The sequence below is a fragment of the Mytilus trossulus genome, unplaced genomic scaffold (assembly GCF_036588685.1).
Source record: "Mytilus trossulus isolate FHL-02 unplaced genomic scaffold, PNRI_Mtr1.1.1.hap1 h1tg000158l__unscaffolded, whole genome shotgun sequence".
Classification (NCBI taxonomy): domain Eukaryota; kingdom Metazoa; phylum Mollusca; class Bivalvia; order Mytilida; family Mytilidae; genus Mytilus; species Mytilus trossulus.
In genome coordinates this window covers 3,559,502-3,578,994 of record NW_026963304.1, presented here as the reverse complement: position 1 = coordinate 3,578,994, position 19,493 = coordinate 3,559,502, and the positions used below count along the sequence as shown (strand labels likewise).

General features: G+C 31.2%; 1 long non-coding RNA gene across 1 annotated transcript; it reads right to left on the bottom strand.

The window, feature by feature from the left end:
• Positions 1-10,563: 10,563 nt before the first annotated feature.
• Positions 10,564-16,611, bottom strand: LOC134700510 (uncharacterized). The gene is made up of 3 exons (XR_010103905.1): positions 16,494-16,611; positions 13,346-13,431; positions 10,564-10,677 (listed from the first exon to the last, which is right to left on the bottom strand). It is a non-coding gene; the product is annotated as an uncharacterized LOC134700510 (long non-coding RNA).
• Positions 16,612-19,493: the final 2,882 nt, after the last annotated feature.

The following is a 19,493-nucleotide window of genomic DNA, read 5'->3' as shown; positions in this document are numbered from 1 at the left end:
CGTCAGTAGTTGATCTAGAACTTCAAGCGTGGAAGTTGTTTGCGACTTCAGGGAACTTAATTTGGATATGCCGGTTATGGTCTTATTGATATTTTCCACACCACCTTCATTCAATATTAGCTTCAGATGAAAAATACTCTGCTAGAAGCAATTGTTGAAACTAAGGATTTAGCGGCGTAACAATTGATGTCTACGGATATGCCGGATGACGAAGACATCGCCATAACATTATACGGCGGCAAAACTATTAATAATTGAATACCACCTTTCCATTCTAAAAAATAATAAAATTAAAGGCCCCCTTTATTTCTCCCTTTTTGGGTTACAAATGACCGGTCCTTTATATGAGCCATTACTCTATCAATGTCTGATTGTTGCCCATTTTTTGTGTCTGACTATCTTGAGAAAGTAATATATAAAGAGAAACTTGAACAGCTAAAATGATCAGCAAGGCAAAATTTACAAAAATGAACATACTGGAAATTCATGTATTAACTTCTTATAGAAAAAACACTAACGCTAGGTATAAAGATATTGACAAATGTAATGCCTTCCCTTGTTTAAATGAGCATAGAGCATGGCATTAAACAATTATTTGTTTAAATTTAATAACTTTAACCGTATGTTCATTATTGTAGACTCCGTATGTTCATTATTGTAGACCCGCCAATTAAAACAAAACTTTGCAATTCATATTTTGACAATTTTCCACAATATCAGATGTGATTTTTTACATTTAGAGGTATCAACATACCAAGGTTTATCACACTTTTTAAATCTTAACCATTTTCCAAACGATAGCTACAGATTTGAGGCGGTTTGATTGATTTGATTTTTTGATCGGTGGTTCATTATTTTGTCTATTTTGTTACCATTTTCAAAAGAAATTTTGGGTTATTAAGAAAAGGTTTAGATAAAATGTTAAGCTTGTTTTACGTAGTCAATTATATGGTTTTAAAGAGAGTAATTCTATATATATTCATTCTGTAATATAATAGATTATTTGCCAATTTTCCAGGTTGTACTGAAAAATGCTTCTAAAAATTGGTTTTCAAAGTCTGTAAAAATTACCACCAGTAATGCAAGTCTAAGAGAGCAATTTATATTGTTCAGCATTTTTTTCACCCTTTCAAAGAAACCCAACATCAAGTAAATCCCTCATAAGTTAGTTTATAGTTTTCTTTAATTCATTGGTAACAGGAACGTGCGTTTCTGATATATCACTATACAAAAGTCTATCCTGTTACCTTTTTGTCTATCCTGTTACCGATATCAGTATTGCACTTGCGAATGCTTAATTGGGAAGATTAAGACGTTATAACCTTAAGATGAGTTCAAACAACGAAATATTTCATTCGTTCTGCACCTATATGTTAAGATAAAAAAAATTAACGACGTTTTTGTCTACAATTGTCTATCCTGTTACTGTAACCATAGCAACCATATTAACAGGATAGACATAACAGGATAGACAAATTTCTTCGTTTTTGATTGCTGTTGTGAAATAACTACTCCCTTTGTTGAAGTGATTATGTTTTTCTATTGTGAATTTGGTTTCCAGCACGTTATCGTACTTTTTACAAATATACTGTTGGTGTAATTAATCAAAATTGCTGGTAACAGCATAGACATGAAAAAAAGTACACTCTATTTTTTTCACTTAATGTCTTGAAATATCTTTTCTCTACACTGTCGTTCAAGAAACGTGGCGTTTTAAATGTAAAGATTACTTTGAACTTTTGAGATCAACACTGACTGATTCAATTTTCATAGGGAGAATAATTTAACGGCTGATCTAAGTAGCGGTAACAGGAAAGACATGAACCTCTCGTACGCTGATTCAATTTCGTTTTTAGATAATATGTTACATACAATGATAAAGAAGCTACGATTTTTCGTTAGAGTAATATTTAACATTCTTAAAAAGTCCCTTTTGCAGATATCAAGGCGACCAGAAAATCGCAAAAAAATCATTTTAAATGTGTTTTTCTGACACTGTACGCAGACAAATACCCTTAAAATCTTAAATGCAGTTTAATCTTATCAAAATAGATGTAAGGTGTTTTTATTATTAATGTTCTGAATCACAAATCAGACAAGCTTTCATTTAAACCATTACCACTGAAATTTCCATTAGAAATAAAAAAAAATTAGCATGGGTATCCTGCAAATTCGACATTTTTTGAAAATGACCCATATAATGACGTTTCGCTAGCGATAGCTACAGATGGAGCCAGGTGTATAGTTACTCCACGGAAGCAGATCGGAATCAGTTATGACGTAGACTGTAATCATTCTAATCGAAATCATGTTCATTGACCATAACGACGACGAAAGCACATCATATAATGACGTTTCGACATTATTTAATGAATTAAACCAAACCACATCATATAAGGTTACAATCACATAATATAATGACACAACCACATCATATAAAGATGTTTGTACATAATACAATGGAAAATGCACATCATATAAGTATATACACACATCATATAAGTATATTTACACATCATATAATTATATTTGCAGAATTGTGCACATCATATAAGTACATTTGCACATCATATACGTATATTTGCACATCATATAAGGATTTTTACACATCATATAAGAATGTTTGCATATCATATAAGAATGTTTGCACATCATATAAGGATGTTTGCACATCATATAAGGATACTTGCACATACTATGCGAATATTTGCACATCATATATAAAGGTGTTTGTACGTCATATAATGACACGTGCACATCATATAAGGTAAATGCACATCATATAATGACAAGTGCACATCATATAAAGGTAGATGGACATCGTTTAATGAAAATGGTCATAACAAGACACTGTTGGCGTTCCATACTATGGACATGTGCATCAGTGTTAATTTATTAAGTCATTTCTGTCCTATTTTTTTAAGTTAAAAAATTTTCAGGAACCTGAGCTTCATATATAAACACTGACATTCTCAACTGCATTGTTACACTTATCGTGCTGACAAACATTACAAAATGGCAGATGTTTAGAAAGTCAAGCGTGTTGTTTTTCTGAATGCTTTATTGCTTTGACTTTAGTTATAGTGGTTTTGAATTTGGCCAAACACACCGTACTTTTACTTCGAGATTCACTTCTTGTTGGGTATCGAGTTGCGGGTGACAAAATTAGATTTGCGTGAAAATGGGGATAACTTTTTTTATTTTTTGGTGTACCTCTTTAACATTTTTGAATGAGGATTGCTTATATAATTGTATACAGTATTGTTGATTGTTTTTGTTGTTTGGACTTCATCTGAGTCTCGTGTAAACAAATGAATGGATTGCTTACATAATCACTACGCAAAGTATGGTTGTTTTCTGAAGAAACAGATAGCCTTTTGAAATACAGCGGATGGCTTGTAGTTTAATTAATATTAAATTTCATAGCTATAACTGTCATATTAAAAGTAAAGGGAGATTGCAGCTAAACTATAGTACATATATGAAAAAGACCCCTTCGGTAGATTTAGTTAAAAGTGGACTCTTTGGGGCAGCTGCAGAGGCAATATTTGTAAGGGACCCCAAAATTTATTCTTTGGCAGTGTCACTCAAAATTGTGGACGTTTAAGTTATATATGTCTACATTGGCTAGAGGTGAAGGGGGGGTTGAGCCCTCATAAAACCTGTTTAACCCCGCCGCATGTTTGCGTCTGTCCTAAGTCAGGAACCTCTAGCCTTTGTTTGTCTTGCACTTTTTTTAAATTTTGGTTCATCTATATGTTTGGGAGCATATAATGGCGTCAATTTTCTTTATCTAGTGAACATAGTGTTAAGGGGCCTTCTCATATAGTCTTTGCATATCGTAAATAAACGCAATTATTCTAAAGCCAGTTTTTAGCATAATACGTGTAATGTTCGTCTCGTATAATTTATGAGGGCATGATACAAATGGAATTTAGATTTGAATTATAAGGAATGACTGTAATAAATGTTTCACCAATTCACCAACATTCTATCTGAATCTATTTTCGGAAAATGACATTTATAACAAACAAGCTTTTAGCTACCTCTTTACAGGCAGAACCAAATGCAATGAAAGTTCAAACTATGTACTGGCTTCCGAAGCTGCACATAACATCTTACAAGTAGAGATTTATTTCGTCTTCAGGCAATTGTTCCACTACTAAACTGTCTATTCTACATACTAGTACACTTGGTACAATCCAAAACCTGGTAATAAATTGTTCAAATGAGGCCTTTGAAAATAGTGGAATAAAATACTTTTGGAGTGTTAAACATTCGTTGGAAGTACTTGATACATTGCATGCTTATATTGCTGATTTCGAATCTGTTCACAATTTTGATTTTCTACACTATATACTTCTTTGCCTGATAATCTCGTTAATAAAAAAAAGTCACACACCTACTTAAATGGGCATTTAAAAATTCAGAATGCGAATATATATGTTCAAACTCTTTAATGTCATTTTCTAGTTACATCAAACAAAAGAACTATATGTCACTGGACCTGTTTTGATACTATAACGGCCCTAGAATTTTTACTAGATAGAATTATTGTTTGCTAGGGAGATTCCTAATTCCGTCAAGTTATCAGAATTCCAATAGGGATTAACTGTGCACCACTAATTACAGACCTGTTTCTGTATTGTTATGATTTACAATTGATGACTAAATTCAGCCATCGACGCAACATCCGATAAAAAAATTTAGATACTTGGACGATATATGGCTCTCAATAAATATGACTTCATTTTAAATGCTAATACTAACAGTGAAAACTTCCTTTCCAGGATCTTGATATCTATATCTTTAACAGGACGCTTAATACCAAAATTAACGACAAAGAGATGATGTTCATTTTCTATTGTAACTTATCCATTTTTAGATGGTGGCGTTCCCTTGTCACCATCTTATTGTGTTGATGTATCTCAACTTGTTCGATTATCTCGTGTTTGTAACGACGTATTTAAGTTTACTGAAAGAAATCACCGTACTACTGAAAAATTATAACACCATGATTGTCGATATCACAAACTAGTCAAATATTTACTAAATGATATCATCGGTACAAGGACATTATTCGTAAATATAAATCAACATGCAGACATCTTATACGTTCTGGTATTTCACACATCCAATATTTTATACAAAGCACAAACATGTCGTCATTCACCTTAATAGCTAACCAAACCTTTAAACAGACCAATTCAGAAGGGATATATTAACGATACTGCTGTCAAGTCATGAAAGATTGCATATTTTGGTATTACTATTGATTTATTTTTGCGCCTGCCCCAAGTCAGGAGCCTCTTCCCTTTTTTTAGTCTTGTATGGTGTTTTTTAAATTTTGTTTCATTTAATACCTGCAAATGTTTAACCCGAATAATTCAGTCATTATATATTCCGGTGATCTACGATTACACTTTAAGTACTCAATCAGTCCTAAAACTGAGATACTGGTGTTGTATTTATTCATATTTCATAAATCAGATTTGACTGTTATATCATTATAATAAGATCATCTGATTTTTAAATCATGACTGAGTGTAAAGTTCAACAGTTTGTTCAACTGATAAACGACCTGTATCATATATGTATAATCAATATCAATATCTGATATGTTAAACGCACTTATAACAGCTTTAGTCATACAAATAATTTCACGTTTGTCATGTCCTTTTTAAAACATTCTTCAAAGGACTATTGACCTCCTCCCTAAGTATCGAACATCACTAGCAGTCGTTATAAGAGTTCATGAGAAGGTATTTACATTTTTTTCAAAATTTCTCAAGATGATAAAATAAACAAGCACCTGAATTGTACTTGACTAATAAGTTACACAGTGTTAATCACTTACTTTTCTACAGATGTGTATTGCCGCTCTATCGAATACCAAAACAGTTCATAACAACCATTTCATGACAGGAACCTCTCATAAACTGCTGTAGGAACACACAAATATGCACAATAAATCGAAGGAAAAAGTTTATAAATACATCTTAATGTTTTATACTGAGGTTCTGTTATGCCTTTTGATATTTCCTGATGTAAGAAATTGTGTGCACAGTTAAGCACGTGTATCAATATATACGATAACAAAACCTGTTACCATTCAATACTAACGTAGATACACTGGATCTGTGTTCCCGATTGCGAACATTACATAATTGTTGCTATCGTATTTTTCCTGCTGGTCCGATTGCCATTGCAGTACAAAGAACATAAAAACGTCTAAGTACGATTTCCGATACTAGTGTGTGTGTGTGTGTGGGGGTTCGTTCGTGTATTATGTTTTGTTTTTAATCTAGATTTTTGCATGTGCTTTGTTCAAATGCACTTTGTGCATTTATTACGAAGCATTCCTAAAAGTGTTATTAATTAATAGGCACAATTAGTTTTCGATTACACAAAATTTCTATGTTTCTCAAAACTTGATGGTGACATCATGAAATACGCCCATCGATATTTGTTGACTAGGTACAATTATTTTTGTTCACTTATCAATAAAGTGGGACAAAATAGTATGCTATATTTGCGACAAGTCTCATGTATACTACAAAAGTCTTTTAACTTACCTTATAAGTCTTGTTTATATAACCACATCTTGTTGATAATGATCATACGAAGTTAGAAGGACTAAAACGATTGTCGACACGTGATATCTTACATACGGGTATGATAATATAATTGGACTTTATTACTTTCGTCAATCTTACATTATCTGCCCCGTTAGATTGATGTATATTTATATATTTCGTTCTAATAACCGATATAATATATATTATGACACGCACATCTGTCGAACACTATTCAAATACTGGTATCTATAATTGATGTATTTGCAAATTCTGAGTCGATGACACTGTAGGTGGATGTTTTCTTTGAGAGGTATCAAATGCCAATTGTCAAAATTTCTATCTTCCAATGAATCATCATTGATATGGTCAGAATTATAAATTTATTATTTCAAAACACTTTTCTACCCTAGGAAAAGATTAGCTGATCTGTTATTGGCAAAACTTTGCAGAATGTTTCATTCTGAATTATCTCCTACTTCGTACTCTATTTGGCCTTTTGAACTGTTTTTATTTGACGTCACAGATGTGTCTATTTTAAACGTGACCCGCATCTAGCGTTTTATTTGAGCTATTGTATTATTTTCATATACAAATTGGAATGTTTTGTTTAGTTGTTTTCAAAGCGATATTTTTTAAAAGCTATAAAGAATTTATATTCATTAATAATCAATATCACCAAAAAGGCTACTAGACTAGACCCTAAACAAAATTTTAATAGTTACATGACATTTTTGAATATCTATTTTATAAAATGTACAAGGGTAAAATATTAACAAATTGAAAAAAAGTATTCAGTGTGTTAACGTTCTGATGCCTTTTTGTCAAACAATTATCAATGTTAATTAAATATATATTTAGCATCAACTTCAATTTACCTCATCAATTAACTTTGATCATTTTTGAAATTAATTTAAAAAAAGTTAGCTTTTCAAAATAATAGACTTAAGTATAATGATCATGATAATACATTATATAACAAGTCTGAAAGGGTACAACATCACCAAAAAACACAATAAAACGAACAATATGTTAGATATTTCGGATAACATATATCCTTCTTCGGTATAGCACGATGTCAAATGAATCATGTCAATTCGAATTAAGACTCTATCAAAAAGTCCATAATCACATGGCAAAATCAAATAACAATACGCATAAAAACGAATGGACAAGAACTGTAACATTCCACTGACTTAAAGTTATTTCTTGACACGTATATTTACCGATCCTTTTTGAATTTCGTTAGCTGTGAAAAAACTAACTGAAATTATAAAAGTGTACAGCTATTTCAAACCAATGCTAACAATTTTACAGATTAAGTGATGACAACAACATGGTTATTGATAAGACATTTAAGATTAAATGTTCGTCATTCTTTGGTATATAAGTCCCTGTCGTTAAAGTTGAGAATATGAATGACAGGTTTATCCAAATTCCAACTGTGAATAGATCCTTCTCAATTGACTTGTGTTATCAAAGCAATAATCTAGTAAGTATTAACATTAAGCTTGTTGACAAAGTGAAGTGATCGTATTATCTCCGTTGTTTACACCGATCATAACAGCTTTATAAAAGTCGAACAATACGATACAATGTTCAAATCTCGTTAGTTTGTCTATATTGTAAGGTACTTTTTTATATTGCTCTTTAACTGTGTGTGTTTCTTTTAATCTATATGGCTTTCTTTAACAATTCGTTGAGCGTTCCTGATAAAGACAAATTCAGTAAGCGCTTTGAACACATTGTATTAATACCGTTTTGTTTTTCATTTTTTTTATGCCCCACCTACGATAGTAAAGGGACATTATGTTTTCTGATCTGTGGGTCCGTTCTTCCGTCCGTTCTTTCGTCGGTCTGTCCCGCTTCAGGTTAACGTTTTTGGTCAAGGTAGTTTTTGATGAAGTTAAAGTCCAATCAACTTGAAACTTAGTAAACATGTTCCTTATGATATGATCTTTCTAATTGTAATGCCAAATTATAGTTTTTATTCAAATTTCTGCGTCCACTGAATATATACAATGATAGTGCGAGTGGGGCATTCGTGTACTGAGGACAAATTCTTGTTAAATGAATAAATGGAGTTTAGAAAATTCTCCAAAAAAGTTGGGATTCCAATTTATGCATCGGAAAGTATGTAACTAAGTAACTTTATTAACTTTTTCGTCGATTGTGTTGAAAAAAAAAATGAAACGTCAGTTTTATTCGTTCCAATTTGTAAATTTGCTTTGAAGAACATTAACCAATATGTAAAACTACTCTTGCACAATAGAAACATACAGAAAACCGAAACAAATAATAAATAATTGAAACAGTAAATACTTACTCAATTAAAATTATTATTTATTTCAGCTGTTTAAATGTTCTCTATCAAAAGAGCAGTTTTATCGAATGAATTATAAAATTGAGATGATCAAGTGATGCAATGTGACATCTGTGTTGATTGCTACTTCTCACAATCTTGGTAAATTGTACAACATTAATTTAACATCATTATTCGGTTTCACCATAGAAACATACGGGAAAAACGGAACAAATGATGAATAATATTTGGGAGAGTTCAATGAAACAGTTAACACTTTCTAAAATTATTGTTTATACCATTTAATTCAGAAATCAATTTAGAAGTATATTTGCAGAGTAATTAAAAAAAAAGTTTTCAAAATGGTCACAGATTTCGAGACTGTCAAAATGACTGGGTCTGTAAACAATGCAAACTTCCAGGGCATAAGCAGGCTGACTGTCCAAGTTTTGAAGCTCAAAACAAGGAGAGTAACAGTATGCCTCATGAAAATGAGTCAAAAAGCAGCAGCTCTTCTCAAAGTGACACTGACCGCGACGAATCTAACACTGAGTCAATTGATGATACACCAGAAGAAAACATGCATGTAGCAGCTTCAAAATCAGCAACAAAAGTCAATCCGAAAAAGTTATCAAATGTACTCGGAAAGGCCTCGAAGAAAATCACCAAAGAGACATTTTCCTTCGAAAATAAAACCAATGATATTTTGGAGGAAGTGGAAAACCCAAAAAAAGAAAAAAAAGAAAACAACAAAACGAAGGAAAAAATCAGGAGACGCTACAGCAAAAAAATCAAATATTCAGACAACAATGTTTCAATTTGGCGCGGGAACACCAGACACTCGCAGTGAAAAGCGTCCAGCAACAACACCAACTGATGAAGTCCATGAACGATCCGTTCCTATTCAAAAACCAAAAGGACATTAACTCATTTGAAGACGATATAATTCAGGTCAATGTATTTTGATTAAAGAACAAATTGTATTTTAATTCCCCCCTTTTTTTTGTGTGGCCAACACCCAAATATTTCTTTGTAAATAATCATGTGTGTATGTAAATTTATCTATGTTATTTTTGTCTCTTTTGTTGTTTTTATCTATATTATAAAAAATGAACAAAAAAACGGATATGGTATAATAGTAGATTATACATATTCCCATGAAAGAGTAATACAAAAATATATGTATGCATGTAATTTATTTTTGATATTGAACATGTTGAAAAGCACTCATCTTTTAAAAATTCACAATCTATTTAACGGCAAACAAATTTCTATATATCTATCAACTAAATGTCATAATAAAAGCTGGATCACAACTATTAAATGTTTTGTAAACGTTATCCGCAAAAATAATATTATGCATAAAAAGAGTTATGATACATGTACATGTACATCAGCAGTTCCGTATGCTAAGACACTCAGATTAGATCAGGAACATTCTAGAATCACATTTTCACACAGACATAATCCAAATATTATCACAAATCCAATACTTTTATGCTTGTTAAATCCAATCAAATTTACATTATACACTGCACAAATATTTAATTTTCTTGTACACTTCCTTCTCAATATTCACAGGATATTCAAAATCAAAATAAAATTGTTGAGCGAAGAGAACAGGAAAATCCAGTCATCATGGTTCAGTTGTAATATCATTATGCTTCTACTTTATATCCAAAAAGTCTTCATAACGCTGTGAGAAAAATACTCCTATTTGTGTATCATGAAAATCCAAAAAGTAAATTTGCTCAAAATACAAAATCTCTTCTACATGTTCTATGCAACAGACACATCAACCTGAAAAAGAAAATAAACGTAATAATGATTTATTTTTTATTTTTCTTAAACAAACATGTGAACAAGTATATGATTATCACACACAACCTAAAATTCATCATCATGATTAATGTTGGTTTTAAACACATGATACTACGTAATTTAGAAATAAAATTCAACTGTTATCTATATTATTTATATGTGTATAATTTGGCATAATGTATTGTATGGAGTGGAGTGTTGGAGAGAACTTTTGGAGTGAGATTTTGGAGTGAAATTTTTGGAGTGAGATTTTGGAGTGAAATTTTTGGAGTGAGATTTTGGAGTAAAATTTGATGAAAAATTTTGTAGTGAATAATTTAAAAAACAAACTATACTGAAATAGAAATAAAAAAATGCATGCAGTGAAGTATTCGAATTATAATGTTTCGAATAATAATGTGAACGACCTCATATCAACAGTCCTTTATAAACAATTTCAAATTCTCCTGATCAACTGATGCATAACTAAGAGTTATATAATTATTTAGCATTGTGATTTCCCAATCTCTTAAGAATCTTGCAGCATCCTCATTAAGAGAATTTTACATGCTCGTGTATTAGGTTTAGTCCCCATTTCCATTCTTTATTATCCACCCCACCCACAGATTATCTAATACGATGTAAGCCTCTCATATCTGAGGGTTGTTAACCCTGAAGATATGAGAGGTTTACATGTACATTGGATTTAACTGAAGGTAATAAAAAAAAAGTTTATCTTTCTCTTGTTATAAAAACAGCAAAATGGGGAAAGTGTCATTATCTCATATTTTACAATAATCAACTTATCAGATTTGGTTATTTGTTAATAAAATAACATAACAAGTGATCTCTTCTCAACATATCAGCCAACAACATTTTGACTGTCGAACAAAACAAAAAGTATGTTTTCTATTGTCCCTCTTTTTTCATAGCAATTCAGAAGATAATGGGCATAGTAGCTGTTACTAGATGATGTAATCATATATCATGGTAGACTTTATTGAACAACTTTATTTAGTTAATTGCAGACACTGCCTCATTTTCAAGGCAATGTTTGACTACGGGAAACGAAATAAAAAAATTAAAATATGGCACCAACCATTTCATTATCTGGGGATTTTTGGAAAATGTGTTTTAACTCCTCACTAGCCAAAAATAAAAATTGATCCTATTATTTCCAACCCTTTTTTTTACCAGGTAGTTCAGGAAGATCTTGCGGATAACCAAAAATATGACTAATAAGCAGGACGACGACACAGAAAATGGCTCAAGATAACTTTTAGTCATATGTCGACCCTGCTACAAACAGACACCCTGTAACTCTGTTTAAAAAAAAGATTTTGTTAAACTGGGTTAACAAAAATATATTAAAATTTGCACCACAATCATAAAATTTAAATTAACTGTCATTTGTTACTTTTCATACCACTGCACAATTTTCATGGTATAAAACGAATGACAGTTTGAAAAAGTATAGCTTTTTTCAGGTTAGCAGCAAAGAAAAGCTATATACTCTAAAATTTCACCAAAAAAAATCACTCCAAAATCTCACACCAAAATCTCACTCCAAAAATTTCACTCCAAAATCTCACTCCAACACCTCTCTAATACTCCACTCCAACACTCCACTCCATAAAATACATTATGCCGTATAATTTATATGTGTATAATTTAAATGTGTATGTAAACAATTTCTGTGTGTATATTAACAATATGATATCAACTTATTTACTTTTTAAGCTCAACCTTTTGTCTATATTGTATAATTCTGAAGATACGTGTATGACGTACGCGTGTAATATAAAAATAAATAATCTCTGTAATGAGTGAAAAAACTAAATATATGTTCCTTAAACTGTCAAGGCTTAGGGCAAAAAGAAAAGAGAGAAAGATTAAACCTATGGTGCAAAAACCAAAAATGTAATATTTTATTCATACAAGAATCACACTTTATTGAAAAACATGAAAATGTCATAAACAATGAGATAAAAGGGAAACTTTACCATAGTTTTGGAAATTCACAATCAAGAGGCGTAACAATTCTTATAAAAGATAACATAAAATATAAAACTATTAATGAAACTAGAGATAATGATGGAAGAATAATACTCATTAACATAGAACTTGATGGTAATATTTTTACACTACTGAATGTATATGCTCCGAACATTCGTCGAAATAGAAACTCTTTTTTCAAAAAAGTAAACAATATCATTTACAATAACCGCTTAGGAATATTAATAATGGGGGGTGATATGAATGAAAGTTTAACTTCATTTGATAGAAAAAGTATTAGCCCTAATAATCAAAATAAACCTGTTAACAGTTTAAAGCAACTTATAAAAAAATATAAACTTATTGATATTTGGAGAGAACTAAATCAAAACAGCAGTCAATTTACATGGAGAAGAAAAAACAATAGAAGTGTTGCAAGCAGAATTGATTTTTTTCTAATAAGCCCAGATATAAGACCGCACATAATATCAGCAGACATAAGACCTGCACTAATATCACATACAGATCATCAAGCAATCTCTTTACAAATAAGACTTAAAGCTCAAAATAAAGGCAAAGGATTCTTTAAGATAAATAACAGTATACTGAATGATACAAAATACAAAGAAATAATAATTAAACTAATTGATACTCATCAAGAAAAAATACTCACCAAAAATAATGATCCTCGAGTTACTTGGGACATTTTCAAAACTGAAGTAAGGGAGGTAACCATTGCATACTGCAAACAAAAGGCTGCTGAAAGTAAAAATGAAATTAAACATTTAGAAAATAAGTTAAAATTCTTAAATGAAAAATCAAGTAATTCTGAACATTTTAAAAAAGAAATAAATAATGTAGAAAACAATTTACAAAATTTATATGTAAAAGAAACTAGAGGTGCACAAATTAGATCCCGAGTCAGATGGGCAGAGGAAGGGGAAAAAAACACAAATTTTTTTTTGGGTCTTGAAAAATCAAGACAAACCAAGAAAACCATTTCCGCCCTTAGAAATGAACATGGTAATATTGTTACAGACGCGTCTGATATTCTTATTCTAGGGAAACATTACTACCAAAATTTGTATAAAAGTACTAAACCAGACCCTTCAGAAATAAAAAAATTATATAAGTCAAACAAAGATAGATCACTCACTATCCAATAATGACTGAACTATTGGGGGGCAACCTAACATTAGAAGAATGTACAAATGCTATATTTAACATGAAACTAAATAAATCCCCTGGACTAGATGGTCTCAGTGTAGAATTTTATCGAACATTTTGGTCATACCTAAAAGAATCTGCAGTGAAAGTATTTAATACATGTTATGAAAAAGAAGAAATGACAACTCTCCAAAAAATAGGTGTTATCTCCTTATTATATAAAAAAAATGATCCATTATCATTAGATAACTACAGGCCAATCACTTTATTAAATGTAGACACTAAGCTTATGGCCTATGCCTTAGCGCAAAGATTAAAGATAGTGTTGTCCAAAATTATTCATAGCGATCAGAATGGATATATAAAAAATCGGTACATAGGTTTTAACATTCGCCAGATTCAAGATATTATAGACTACTCAGAAAAATTTAATATAGATGGGGTTTTATTGTTCATAGACTTTTCCAAAGCCTTTGATTCTTTAGAATGGCCCTTCATGTATGAATCTCTACTGAAATTTGGAATACCACACTCCTTCTTAAAATGGGTTAAAACGTTATACAATGATACTAAAGGATGCCTGTCTAATAACGGCTGGATCTCAGAAACCTATAGTCTTCACCGTGGTATAAAACAAGGATGTCCGTTAAGTTCTCTTATTTTTGTTATAGCAGTTGAAATTCTGGCCTGTAGAGTAAGACAAGATTCAAACATTAAAGGGTTTCAAATTAAACTTGATGAAAAAACGCATAGTTTAAAAATTTCCCAATTGGCTTATGACCCAACACTCTTTCTCAGTTCAAAAAATGAAATACACCAAGCATTAAACCTAATAGAAATATTTGGAACACTTTCTGGTTTGAAACTGAATAAATCTAAAACAGAAGGTATATGGTTAGGTAGACTTAAACATTGTAAAGAAAAAATTGAAAATATACACTGGAGCAAAGAACCAATTAAAAGTCTAGGTGTTTACTTTGGATTAGATAAAAGTGAATGTGACAAATTAAATATTGAAAAAACAATGAAACAGACAAAAAAAATTAATTCTTGATTGGGAAAAAAGAAATTTAACCATGATAGGACGAATAACAGTTGTTAAGTCGCTTATTTTACCTAATCTTACTTTTTTGGCTTCGGTTGTTTCAATACCCCAAATGTACATAAAAGATTTTAAAAAATTTGTTTATAATTTTATATGGAATAATAAACAAGAAAAGGTAAAACGTTTAACACTAACCAAAGATTACACAAATGGAGGTCTAAAAATGACAGACATTGATTGCTTCTTAAATGCACTAAATATTTCATGGGTTAAACGATTAACGGCAATAGAATTTGCTAATTGGAAAGTCATTCCAACATATTATTTCAATAAATTTGGTAAAAACAACCTTATATTTCACATGATGCCTGACAACATAAAATCATTACCTAATTTAAGTAATGTCCTACCCTCATTTTACTTGAACATATTAAAGAGCTGGTATGAAGCATAAAATACACCAACAAGTAATACACCCATCATAAATTTTAGAAATATAAGGCAGCAAATGTTGTGGGGTAATAAAAATATAAAATTTAAAGGAAAATGTTTAGTTTACCCAAATTGGATAAAAGATGGTATTATTTTCATTAATGATATAATTGACCAAAAAGGGCACATATCACAAAAAACTTATATTGGAAAAACTAACCTCAAAATCCAATTGGATCTCAGAACTTTTAAAATTGAAAAATTGTATTCCAAAAGAATGGGTTAGTACATTAAAATCTGACAAATCTTTGAAAACTTCTGTAAAAACAAAATTAAACTTGTCCTTGAGTGTTAACAAAAAAACAGAACTAATTGAAAATATGTCATCCAAAGATATATATAACTATTTAAATAACAAAAATGAGGAGAGACCACTAGGGTTCTCCAAGTGGAAAAACATCTTCAATCTAGAATCAATCACTCCAATAAATAATGTGCTTCAATTTACTTTAACATATTTAATTAATAACAAATATAAAATGTTAAGATGGAAATTACTCCATTTCATCCTACCATGTAAACAATTATTACTACAATGGCACATACAAGAAACAAGTATGTGTGACTTGTGTAACGTGACTGAAGATTACGAACACTTTTTTCTCAAATGTCAATTCTTTCATGAATTTTGGAAGAAAATATATGTACTTGTAAGCAAAATCAAAATTGGGTCACATATTTTTAATTTTAAAACTTTAGTACTGGGCTATAAAATACATGATCCTACGTATAATGATGTAAATCTCTTCCTAACTGTCTTATTATATTCAATTCATAAAAGCACTCATATATCAAATTATAAACAAAAAGACATAGACCCTTATGCAGTTTTCAGAAATGAATTTTTAAACACATACGAAATTAACATATATATTAATGCTAAAAACAGCAAATTTTTAAATGATGTAAAAAGATACATATGATCATGAATAGCTTGATATAATATTTTTTTCATGTATAGAATTTGTGTAGCAAAAGTTGACAATATATCTGAGCACGTGGTAATAAACCAAAACAGCATGCTTTGTGAAAATGTACAGAATCTTGTCTCAAAATACTTTTATACACACTTTATCACCTAATCAAATGAATTTCCAACTACAATGTCGAAACTTACCACATGTAATTTTTAACTAAAGTTTAAGTTGTTCGTGTGTATCAATAAAACATATAAATTAATCCGGACAATTGATCAACCAGCTTCAACGGTTTTCACCAATAAGGTTAAAGGTCAACGATCATAACGTTTTAATCTTTAGAAACAAAACCGGACAAAACTGTACACTTTCCGTAATCTAATATCGTTTGTAAAATGTATGTAATAACCATGAACTGTAAAACTAACAAACTATGATCTTATATATGAATTCACTGAATAAATTCCCTGGTTATCCAGTGACTAATTCACAGGGATACTCGGCCAACTGCTGTAGGTCGAGTAATTTGTTACAACAGCAAAGAAAAGTGCAATAAAGACATTATTTTATTAAAAAAAAAAAAAAAAAAAAGATATCGGAAATAATAACTGTTCATTATGACAACAGCCTATTTACGGATCAGGGTTTAAAGATAAAATGTCCTGTGATGAGACAGTTATGTTACACTGGAGAATATCAAAGTTTCATCTGTTTAAATCCTCGCTATCAAAAGAACAGTTTTATCGAAGGAAGTATAAAATTGAGATGATCAAGTGATGCAATGTGACATCTGTGTTGATTGCTACTTCTCACAATCTTGGTAAATTGTACAACATTAACTTAAATTGTCCTTACTATTGCTTGAGTCTAATTGTGTCAATTTCAGATTTGTTTACATTAACACTTCAGTTTTTCCTAAACGAAACACCAATGTCATCTCTACAATACCTATAGTTGTGGTCCCATGAATTCTCTTTAAATTGATCCAAAAACTAATAGCAATGACATTGATGTGTTTTCTTTTTTGATTTTGCCATGTGATTATGTACTTTCGGAATTGCTTTTCCTCTAAGTTTTGTGATTTTACTTTTTCCTCCTCCTTTTCCTCAAAAATCTCATTTTGTCAATTTTAGTTGTCAATCTTAACTACCGATTTTTGGACATATACTTTGACAATATAATGTGAAGCGTTTCTCTAAAGACCGTGGCCTACCTGATTAATGGACTTTTCTTCTCTTTTTGTCAATGTAACTGTATTTAAACTGTTGGTTGCCCCTGAAGTGGTGCATGTTTAGTAGGGAGACTAATTTGGAGAGTATATGAATAGATTGGCAGACATCAAAATGAATAAAACAATACCAAGAACATCATATTTCAACCAAAGATGAAGAACTGGATCTTCCATCACTGTATTGGATACCTAAACTACAAGTGTCCTTACAAACAACGGTATATTGCTGGGTCTTCCAAGTGCTCCACGAAACCCCTTTCTAAATTATTAACATCTATTTTATCAGCAATCAAAGACGGGCTTCAAAGTTATTGTGAAACTGCATATTCTAGAGGTTGGCGTGAATCAGATGTGGATACTTAAAAATTCCAAAGATCTTTTAGAATACATACAATCTAACTCTCTTTCATCTTGTAACAGTATTAAAACATTTGACTTTTCTACTCTTTACACAAGTATTCCACATTCCAAACTAAAGGACAAATTGAAAGAGTTGGTATAACTTGGCTTCATAAAAAAGAATGGCCAACGTAGATACAAGTATCTTGTCTTCGGGAGGGATAAATCCTACTTTGTAAAGAATCACTCTGATTCAAACAAAAAATTATCTGAAACCGATATTATCAAGATGCTTGATTTCTTGATTGACAACATATTTGTTACGTTTGGAGGACGTGTTTTTCAACAGACTGTCGGCATCCCAATGGGAACAAACTGTGCCCCTCTACTTGCCGACTTGTTTCTTTTTTATTATGAGGCTGACTTCATGCAGGAACTTCTTAGGAAGAAAGATAAGAAGTTAGCAATATCCTTTAACTCTACTTTCCGCTATATAGATGATGTTCTTTCACTAAACAATTCAAAATTTGATGACTATGTGGATCGCATCTATCCCATCGAATTGGATATAAAAGATACTACAGATACAGTTAAGTCGGTTTCATATCTTGACTTACATCTAGAAATTGACAATGAGGGTCGGTTAAATACAAATCTTTACGACAAAAGAGATGATTTCAGCTTTCCAATTGTGAACTTTCCATTTCTAAGTAGCAACATTCCAGCAGCACCTGCATACGGGGTATATATCTCCTAATTGATACGATATTCCCGTGCTTGCATTTCCTATCATGATTTTCTTGATAGAGGATTACTGCTCACAAGGAAGCTATTAAACCAAGAGTTCCAAATGGTGAAGTTGAAATCATCCCTCCGTAAATTTTACGGACGCCATCACGAGTTGGTTGACCGTTATGGAATAACCGTTTCACAAATGATATCGGCTATGTTCCTTACGTCGTAACTACAATCCCCTTCCCTTTCATGAATTTGACCTACCGAATTAGACTATTTACCGGATTTGTAATCACATAAGCAACACGACGGGTGCTGCATGTGGAGCAGGATCTGCTTACCCTTCCGGAGCACCTGAGATCATCCCTAGTTTTTGGTGGGGTTCGTGTTGTTTATTCTTTAGTTTTCTATGTTGTGTCATGTGTACTATTGTTTTTCTGTTTGTCTTTTTCATTTTTAGCCATGGCGTTGTCAGTTTGTTTTAGATTTATGAGCTTGACTGTCCCTTTGGTATCTTTCGTCCCTCTTTTTTTAACAAAGCATTTTCTGATAAGCTAAACTTATAACAGCTTTACTCGTGCAAATAATTTCACGTTTGTCATGAACTTGAAAAAATTTTGCTTTGAAGAGCTCTTGACCTCCTTCTTAAGTATTAAGTATTGAATATCACTAACAATCGTTATAATGAGTTCATGAGAAGGTGTTGACAATCCTTTTCGAAACTTCTCAAGATGGTTAAATACACAAATACCTTGATTGTACTCGAATAAACAGTTACAGTGTTAATCATTTACTTTGGTACATATGTCTATTGCCTCTCTATCGAAAACAAATGCACTTCATAACATCCATTTAATAACAGGAACCTCCCATAAATTTCTGTTGGAACAAACAA